This window comes from Zonotrichia albicollis, chromosome 18 (genome assembly GCF_047830755.1).
Source record: "Zonotrichia albicollis isolate bZonAlb1 chromosome 18, bZonAlb1.hap1, whole genome shotgun sequence".
NCBI lineage: Eukaryota > Metazoa > Chordata > Aves > Passeriformes > Passerellidae > Zonotrichia > Zonotrichia albicollis.
This window is the reverse complement of record NC_133836.1, coordinates 11112383-11123022: the sequence shown is the minus strand read 5'-3', so window position 1 is coordinate 11123022 and position 10640 is coordinate 11112383.

Below are 10640 nucleotides of genomic sequence, written 5' to 3'. Positions count from 1 at the left end.
CCTCCCCATTCCCAGTTCTGTCACATCCATTAGCTGGAGACTGCAAGGCTGTTTCATGGAGGTTTCATGGCACTAATGGGGAAAGTAGATGTTTATAGCTAAAATTCTGTTTTTATGAATGATGTTCCTAGGGCTTAATGGGTTGTGTTTCCTTGGCAACAAACATATAATGTGCTTTTTAATCAGGTTTGTACATGAGCTTTGTACAGGACCATGCCAGAGGTCCCTGCTGATAAGGTCTCTAAAACATTATGAATTCAGAAGAGTGGATCTAGCCTTTGACAAAGCAAGGGCCACACTGGCAGAAGAGCCAGAGCCTTCCTTTTATAAAGGTGCTCCAACTGCAGGCTCCTGCTTTTATTATCTAAGTTCTCATTCATGCAAAGAACCATCTTCACTTTTTTACATCAGTAAATTTCATTAACTCCCTGGTTATCCACTTAAATATTCTACACTTGAAAAAAAAAAAAAAACCAAACCCAGAATTATATCCCAGGAATGAAATTTGTAAGGCTGCCCTGTGGTTTATCCTGAAGAAACCTTGGAGAAAAAACAAGTTACTTATTTTATTTCCTGTTTTTCTAGAGAACAACTTGTTACAGGAAATGGGCTGCAATCTGTTACTGAACTTCAACATTATTTGTGATCCACAAGAGGGAATCCCAGATCCACAGAAAAGAAATCCTAAACTCCACAAACGGTACTGGTGAAAAACCAGATTTGTGGTGAATATGCACAGGCACAGAGAACTCCTGTGGCTGAAGTCAGCACAGATCATCACAGGGCCACTCTGAAGCACTGCTAACATTTTGTTTCCCAACAAATATAAAAGCTCCATCTACAAGTCCAGAAAGGTTTAGTGATAGGAGATGAATTCATTTTTTTTTAATCACATCCATGGAAAAAAGTAAAATACTCAACACCACATGAATCTTGGCTGGCTCCAACCTTGTAACTGTGAAAACAGCAAAGGTAAAAGGGGTGGGACACTGAACTTCTGACACAAAGCACCAGCTAATTAACTCATTTATATTCTGAGATTGTCATTCACATAGTAAACCTAGTGAAGAGTACACTCATGTGATCCATAAGCACCTTAAAACATTTACTAACCACTAATCCATGCAGTGCTCCCAGTTAAGGGAGGCTGACAGCCATTGCCATCAGCACCAAAAATAAGAGGAAAGTTACAATCAGCACTCATCTGATTGGATTATTTATTAAAGCAATCAGAAACTTAGAAAGAAACCATTCCAAACATGGAAAAAGAATGTTCTGCTGTTGCCTCTGAACCAAGAAACACAACAAAAGGATTATTAAACACATGGAAACAAGATCTAATAGATAGGGAGGAAAAAACAAGGTGGAAGGAACACCAAGTTTTACAATGGAACAATTAATATGAGAGATAATTTGCAAATCAGACTGAACAGAATTGGTATGAATAGAGAAAGTGTTCACTGAACCAGCACAGGTGGCACAGGGAAGGAAAGAAGGCAGCAGAACTGTTCCTTGCACAGGCAAGGCTGTGCAGGCAGAGAGCCCTGTCTTGTTCCTCTGCCATTGGGCTGAGCAGGGCAATCAGGGTCCCCACTGCCCCTGCACCAAGCTCAGCACCACGGAATGTTCACAATCTCACAACAGAACTGCCTCAGTGTGCTGCTCCCCAAGAACGAGACTGAACCACCCAGCAGAGCACCCCAGCCTGTGCCCACCCTGCCAGAGCTCCAGAGGCATCTGGAGAACACACTCAGGCACAGGGTGGGGTTCTTGGGGTGTCCTGTGCAGGGCCAGCACCTTGAATCAATGATCCTTGTGTGCAGGGGGATAGAATAAGAAAATAAAGATAGTGTAGAAAGTAATCTTGCTCCTATGGAATTGCAGCTGGGCCAGTTATCAAAGATTGGGAACAGGCCTGACTTTACCAGGCCACAGCTGTAAGCAATGAGAAGAAGAGTGCAATAAAGGAGTGGGGTGGCTCTTTTTGAAAAAGACAGGGTAGCCTTGACATAATATTCAAACTACCAAACCCTCACTTCTTCACAAAGTAGCCAGCTGGAGTCAGGTGGTGCTTTGTGAAGAAGAAAGAGTCAGTGCTCTGAGGAGCTGCCCACGAGAAACACCAGGAAGGTGTAACACTTTTGTGATAAAGAGACAACAGTATGGAACCCCTGCAATGAGATAACAACACTTGTGGGTTTATTCCAGCTCAGGATGTTCTATAACCACAAAGGGGTAGAGAGGACATCTAGAAAGCTTGCAAACAGGTACAGCAGCCACAGTTTCACCTGGGAATGCTGCTGACATCATTCAATCACTGCAAACAAATCATTATCCCCAGCTGAACAAAGCACCCAAGGCACAGCAGCTTCCTGCCTCAGAGCAGAGCTGCTCTCTGCCCCATGATGACACAAAGGATGAGGCAGTCACAGCTGCAATGCCATTCTCAGGAACTGAAAAGTAAATTGATTGCCATGACTCAACTGCTCAAATCAATACTCACCCTCCCCTCCTCCTGTACACACACAGACATTTTTCTTCCTTTAAAATAAACAATATCATCTCCAAAGTTAAGGAGCATTACTGTGCTTAATGAGGTATAAGCACATTTTTCAGGGGAAAACATTTTCCACCTATGACTTTATTCAGTGAAAAATTTGTCATCAGTTCTTGTGAATCTGGTCACTGACAACCAGGGTGTAACAAATTTGAATTCATGTTCTTGACCTGCTGGAACTGGTTCTGAAATTGATGGCAATTTAGGATTTGAATCATGCCCATCAGCACAACATCCCAACACCTCTGTGTGTACAGTCCTACATGGAGCACATAAAAAACATCATTTCCCTGGGATCTGGCACTGTCCAAAGCTATGACATCATGCAAGAGGCAATTAAGACCACTTGAAGTAGATTTTTAATGAAAATTAAGAATTGACAATTGCCTAAATACTAAATAATTAATAACTTCTCAAGAAAACAGTTTGAAGCCCCAAGAGCAGATGCATCCATTAACAAGGAGAGTAAGCAGCTTCATCTCTGTTCACAGGCAGTAAAAAGAAATTCAAGCTCCCTGTGCAGAGAGCTGCAGGTGTGGGTTCCAGCCTGCTGAGGAATGTGAGCCATAAAGATCCTGAGAGCCACAACACTGAGCACCAAAGCACAGCCATCAGCAATGGAATGTGCTCCTGCATGGGCACTCAGGGAAAAGCACCTCTTCTGCCTTTATTTGCATAAATAACATGATGGATGGACAGCCTGTGGTTGGTCTGAATCTTTTTTTAATCCAAGAAAATCCTCTTTTTGAAATTACTACCAATAGCAGCTTCAGATATTGTTTCTCCTGCAAGTGAAGTAATAACAACAAAAGGAAATCAGTAACTGCCAAAGCTTTTGCCTCTGATTTTTTAAACTGTACATCCAGTTCAATTAATCCTACTCAAAGACAGCTTCTGATGGCTGCCAAGGTAAACAGCAGCTATTTGTCCACACAAATGATGGATTTGGGACCTAGACTGTAGTGTTCCTACCACTGACAAATTTGTTTCCCATATTCTCAACACCCAGAGCAGAACATTTGCTGCCCAGAAGTACTGAGATGGTTATTTTCAAAAAAGCACAAACCCTCACACATGGGATCAATTTACTTACAAAATATATAAGTGTCATCAGTGAAAGAAGTCTTGAATTTCTCCTTAGCAGTAGAAGAACAACAAAAATCTAAAGTCTGTATTTCCTACCACTCTCATCATTTAAAAAACATTAAGTCCTTAAAATCCATCCCTTTTTTTGGTGTTTGACCCTGATTCCCTTGGTGATCCTTGCACAGCCAATTCAACATCCCAGTGCCAACAGCCCCGTGGAGCCCAGGGATGTGCAGGAGATGGAGCTGCTGTGTTCCCTGGGTTGGGAGTTTGAGATGGCCTTCGACAGCCACGTGTACAATGAGAATTTTTATCCAGTGAAACATCAAGTGATCATCCTCTGGATGATCCCAAAGGACACAGAATTGCAGATACTGCAGGGAGGCAGGGGCAAGGTGCTCTGACTTTCTTGTTTATTGTCCTTTTTATTGTCCATTGAATGAATATATTTAAATAAATATGAATAGACAGAACTCAGTATGTAATCTTCATGTAAGATATTATATAGAAGAATCTACATCTTACTTTACTTTACATTACTTCCTCTAAAATTATCCTGAACTACTAAATCTAATCTTATATGTAAAAGGTTATAAACTTTATATACTATGTGTAATACATTACTTTCTCTAAAATTATCCTGAAATAGTAAATCTAATCTTATATGTAAAAGGTTATAAACTTGATATACTATGTGTAATTTACTTTCTATCTAATTTTGTATCTATAAAGTTAAACTTTTATCCAATAGAATGTTTTACTTATTTGTAATGCCACTGTATCAAGTCCAAAGGTGTTGTGCTATCATTACTCCTAACAACACTGTCATAAATAACAAGTAACACAGAAAAAAATTTCTTCTCCACAAATTTTATGGTTTGGGGTGGGGTTTCTTTATCTGCACACTTTTCCTACACAACCTGATAAGAATAAAATGATAATGCAGAGATAGAGTAACCATCTCATGCTGTTCTTTCAATAAATCAAAGGATTTGCAGGAAAAAAAGAGAAAAATAACTCATTAAACAGAGAGGTGGGCAGGGAAGTACTCTGTTAGCTGGGCTACAGTGTCTCCAGATAGAAGTTTCATTCAAAGTTCTGAAGTTTATTGCAAAACAAATTAATTCCAAAATTCTGAAATATCCTTTGGGAGCCCAGACCCTGATGTGCAGTGGCAGTGTAAATAATGCTGAGTGAACTTTCAGCACTGAAATGCATCCTGGATTGGGCACTGCCCATCCTGCTGGGCCATGCAGTGCAAAGGGAAGGTCCTGCAGCCTCTCAGGGAAAGCACAGCTTCAGCCACAAGTCACAAAATCACCCACTAGGAAGATGTTTGTAGAATCTGTACTTTAACTTCCAGTACTACTGTATAAGTGACATTTTAGAATAAAACATAAAAATACTGGTTCCAGGCAGGCAGAGTTACATCCTTTAGATGTAAAGCTATAGAGCACCCAGGTGATTTGTGTTAGCTGCTTAAAATCCCATAAGAACTTGTTTTCTTCTAGTAACTAATGATAATTAAATCCTTGGGGGTTTCATGAGCAAGATTTGATTTCTGTGAGTACAGAGTGAATTCTGTGCAAACAAACTTGTCCAGCAGATGGAAGCATTAGTCAGCAAAAGCTGAGCTCTCCCAGGACTGTGTGAGCTGCAGCACCACAAACACCCCCACTGCCACTCACAGAACTGCACCAGCTACAAACCCCAGGTGCTTCACACTCGTGGAAAACAAATCCACAATTCTGTACCTCCTGAGATCTCCAGTATTGCTACAGCATAGCACACAATTATTATTTCAATATTTACAGAAACTTGATATTGGTGGAAGTCCAGAGACAGGAAAAGCTGGAGTATGAATCATAAAAATGTGGATTTCAGGTAAAATTTACCAAAACCCCATAAGCTCTACCAACCTTTTCCCACACCTCCCTGCCAGTTAAACAAACACAGTCTAGTTTCTTGCTTGCTTTCTCATATTTTACCAGTAAAAGTCATCCAAACATAAATGTTTAAAATGTACTTAAATACAATAACCTCAAATTGCTAGGTAGAGTGTGGAAATAAAACAAACCCAAGTTCAGGGGTCATTCTGAAGCTCACTTAACAGAAAAAGTAACACAAGTGGCCATTAATAGTAGGATCAAATATCCTTCAATTACAGACCCAGCAGCATCCCAGGCCAGTACCTGCAAGGCTGCTCCAGTGCATCAAACCCAGCAAAGGCCAGAATTACTGATATTTTACAGTGATGCAAGTCCCTTAGCTCACCATGAACAGAACAGCCTGATCTGCAAACCCCACCATTGCATGGCCATTAACTAACCACTGTTTTCAAACTAGAATTGAAGGATTTACACACAGATCTGAAGCACAAGCAAGTGATTTTTCATGGCTCACCTGATTGTTGGGAAGCCCTGAGCACTGACTGGCTGCTCTTTCCCCCTCTGTGAGCTGTTCTGTTCCTTGCCACCTGATCAAAATGACATTAAATGATTTCAGGTATGAGGCACAACTTTCTCTTACAGCTGCTCTGGCACAAAGACTGAGATTGCTCTGCTCAGTATGCTGAACAAATAAACAGTCTATCAAGCAGTACTTGTAAAGCATAAGGATGGGAATTAAAAATAAACAAACATCAAAAACCCCCACCCTCTATTCCCTTTCTTCTCCCCATACCTAAGTGGAAATTCTGTTCCCTGCCCAATGAAGTTACATTTCCTCTTCTGGATTTTCCTCCTAGCTCTGCCAGAGCTGAGCTCCTACCCCCATTCCAGCCTGCTCCCAACATTTCAGCAGCCCTGGATTTCAGTCAATAGCTCAGGTGCCCCATAACTCCTCAGTTACCTGGCCTGACATCAGCCCTCTCCAGAGCCTGACTGCATTCCTGTTGGCAGCTCCACAGGAACTGTAAGGATTTTGATTTTCAGCCTGAAGATGACTGCACACAGTGGGGCCAAAGAATGGCTCATTCCAGGGGCTTCAGTGGGAAGTTTGTAACTCATTTCTAGTGAGCTCCAGAGCATCTGCAGGGGCACTGAGAGCAGAGACTTCACTGGACATGTGGAGGCAGTCACACTCACACATGCATGACCTGACCAATATGCCCTAGACATGTAATTCTCTCAAAATGCAGAAAGCTTGGAAAAGCTGTTCTCATTAAAAGTTATCTATTTATCCATAGAGCAACTGCATGTGTTTATACACACACACAAATGCTGCCAGAGGTACAGATCTGCACATCACAAACAGTCTAACCACTGTTTACATCCCCACGTCCTCACATGAATCACACACTCACTGAACTTGTTCTTCAGTACCTTGCTCATCTCTGAGAGCTGCCTCCTACTTTTTATTTAACCTCTGCTTCACCTCTCACATTGACATTTCTGGGAACTGCTGGAATTATTAAAACAAGACAGGTACATGTCAGCAGTGATGAAACAGAAATTGGGAAAGGTAGGAAAAAAAGTGGAAAACATGACAGGCACACAGGGAGCCTGGTGCAGATGCAGCAAGCTCAGGCTGTGACATTCACTGTGGCAGCACCTCTGATGTCTGGATAAATACTGGGCTGGGCTATTTATCTGAGAAACCAAGGGAACCAAAAAGGAAAAACAAAGACCAATAGAAACTGCAATCTCATCTTATGCAGAACCACAGGACAACACAGATTTTCTCCATTTTCATGTGGTTTGATGTTCACAGGTGGGAAGATCCCAGAGACCAATGGAAACAGCCCAGCCAGAGAAGTTCCAGGACATCAAGCAATGGGGTCTTTGAGTCACAGGCAGCCCTCCCTGGAATCTAAAAATATAAATAAAAGTCTCTCTTTTATTGCAGTTTATGGGAACATTTCCTGGCACCCATCATGACAAACTCTTTTTCCCAGTTACCTCAGCCAACTCAGTAACCATGGCAACAGCCTCCAGTGCAATGACATCATATGGTTTCCTAGGCAACCACTCCCAGTGCAGTGATGTCATGTGGTCACCATGGCAATGCTCCATGAGGCCAGGAAGAAAGTTCTCTAAGTGGGAAGATGGGTCAGAAAGGACAAAAGGGCTCAGGGAAGAGCAGGATAAAAGATAATTGAGGTAAAAATATCAACTTTGTAGCATGGAGAGATGCAAGGAAAAAGAATGGATGGACAGATTGAAGGACAGACAGAAGACAAAAAAGAAGAAATTTTAAGTAATTTGAACTACAATTTGTTTTTTAAAAAAATCTTATTTCTCTAATCTGTAATATGTTATTTAGGTCAGAGATTCTGAAGCAAAGCATGCATGGTCACAGGAAGTTTAAGCATGGTTCAAACACTGATTTACTGACAATCCAGAAGAAACTGTCAGAAATCTCCAGAGACACTGAGGAAATCACACTACATAGATTATACAGGTACATTTTCTAATCTATTTCCATTCTCTGGCTGACCACCCAGGGCTCTGTCACAGCAATAACCAGGTGTTGCTGCCACACCTGTGCAGGGCTCAAAGAAAAGATTCCTTTGCTCTCTTCCTTCTGCTCTTTGTAGTTGAAGCCACAATTACAAGAACCTGGCCAGCTGATGATGAAAACGTGTTTTCCTTTTACTGAAAGCTCCTTCAGACCCTCACCAAGATGGAAGAGTGTCCCTTCTTTTAATTCTCTATGTCTTCTTCCAGTTCTCTTATACTCCCAAACATTTGAATTTACTGAGTACAAACACCCTTTCTGCATTCAATCCTGTTTTAGCTCTGGCCAGTCCCAGCCAGCAGACAATGTTACTGCCAGCTTTATGGTAAATGGCTATAAAACCCCTGGGAAAAAGCTTCTTGGCAATAAAAGGCCAGCATTATTGATACACAGTGTTTTATCCATGTCTACAGCCTTGAGTGCAAGATAAAGTAACAAAAAGCTCTGCCTTCTGAGGACAGCCTGCAGGCTGAAAGCTCAGGGCAATGCTCCCGAGAATCTTCCAGGTCTATCACAGGATTTTTCTATCCAGCAAGGCATCCTCACACAGTCTCTCTACAGCAAAACCTTGGTGCAGTTTATTCAGCACAATTCTTGCCCTCCATCACTCTTTGCAGATGGAGTTAATGTAGAATCAGATGTAGGGACTGTGGTTGTAACATTGCAGCTCAGCAATGCAGGGTTGCAGCTGTGACATCTAAAAGTGACTTGTTTGCTACAGTTGAAGTGAAGAACCTCAGCTGGTCTATTCAGACCCAAACTTCAAATAATGTGAAGCTTAGAAACCAAATAATGTTGAAGCTCAGAAACCTAATAATAATGTGAAGCTTAGAAAGCTAATTGGAGCATGGCTGTGGATGAGCTATTTGTGTCAGACTAACCCACAGACTCTCCCAGGTCCCTGGCAGCAGTGCCCACCAGCCCAGCTGTCTGCACAGTTCAGCACAAAGAGCACATTCCTATACAAAGGATTTTGTCCAGTTTGTCACAAGGAAATATTTTTGTACCTCAAGACCTCATGCAGATTGTTGCTGTTACTCAGATAGCAACAATGCATTTCATATGCCAAGCACTTCCCAAATCTCTACAGAGGCAGGCATTAGGGCTCCTAAAGGCCAGCTCCTTCAGAGCTGCCCACTCAGTCATCTCCAAGGGGTTTCATTGCAAAACCCTGCAGTCATCAGCTTGGAAATGTTCCAGGTGCTTAATCACAGCAAGGGGAACTGAGAGAGGGAAGAAAAATTCTCAGAGATAAGCAGCACTAGGAAGGATGTGGTGGCTGAGGGAGAGAAACAGGAAAAGGGGAGGAGGAGGAGAGGAAAGGGAGAATAAATATCTCACACTGCTGATGAGCAGAAACACAAACACCAGACACAGACACAAAGGCCAGCAGTGGTTCCCCCAAGTTACTCTTCTGTCCTCATACACTTCCTCTCGAAATTAAAAGCTATTCATGGAGCAGCCAGCTGCACATCTCACACAAAAATCAGGCTGAGCTGGGCATCCTCATACAACCAACAGGTCTCACAAACCAGTTACACCTTCATGAAGTTAGCAGAATTATCTCTGCAGGGGAGGGGAAGGAAAGCTCAGCAGGGTCAGCACAGAATTTTGGAAAATAACTGCTAGAGGAGAATAGAAGTGGGAAATAGGTGGTGAGGGCTGTATTGGTTGTGGGATGGGGTTTTTTCAGGCTGAGCTGTGAGACTGAAACATCTGCATTAATCTATGCTTCAGGCTGCTGTCTTATTTCAAAAACTAGGAATTTTTTAAAAAATTGTTGCAAAATATAAAATAATGTCCTTTTGTTTGACTTCTGATAAATCTCTTTGATGAACAATGACATATGACAACATTAAGTAAAACAAAATGCTGAGAATTTACTTAAAAGGGAGAAAGGGGAAAATATAGAGTAATGACTAATGGCCAAGCAAAAATCAATCTGTTATAAACTGTGTTGCCTTAAGTAAGAAAGATTAATATGCACAAATATCTAATTCATTCCCACAGTAAGTGCCACGCTCTAACACAAGTGCACATAAAATTTCTAGGTTAATTAAGAATAAGACAAATTCTGCTCTGATTGATACAAGACAATAAAGATCACACATAATAGAAGAAATGGTAACATGCAGCTCACCAATATGGACAAAGTATTATAGTGAGGAATAACAGTAAAACTTTGCAGAAGCTGTTAAAAGCTTCAGCTCTCAGGCTAGTTAGCCCTAAAAAAGTAATTGACTTCAAAAAACAAAAGCTGAAATAACAGAGAGGAAAATAAGACTTGTTTCTATTGAGTAAGAAATAAATTGTGAGGTCAGAAAATATATTTCTCAAGAGGAATCAGAATATAGGTTGAATAAAATATCTTCTGGGTATTCCTTACTTTGTGTCAGCCCATCCACCTGCTAATTAGCAGCAAGACATTATTGTGATTGAATTAATGAATAATTCATTATCCCTTACCCAGAGATCTGCCTCTTCAGTAGCTCTTAATCAGTTCCTAATCCAAGGATACAGAATAATCTTTATGGCAGAA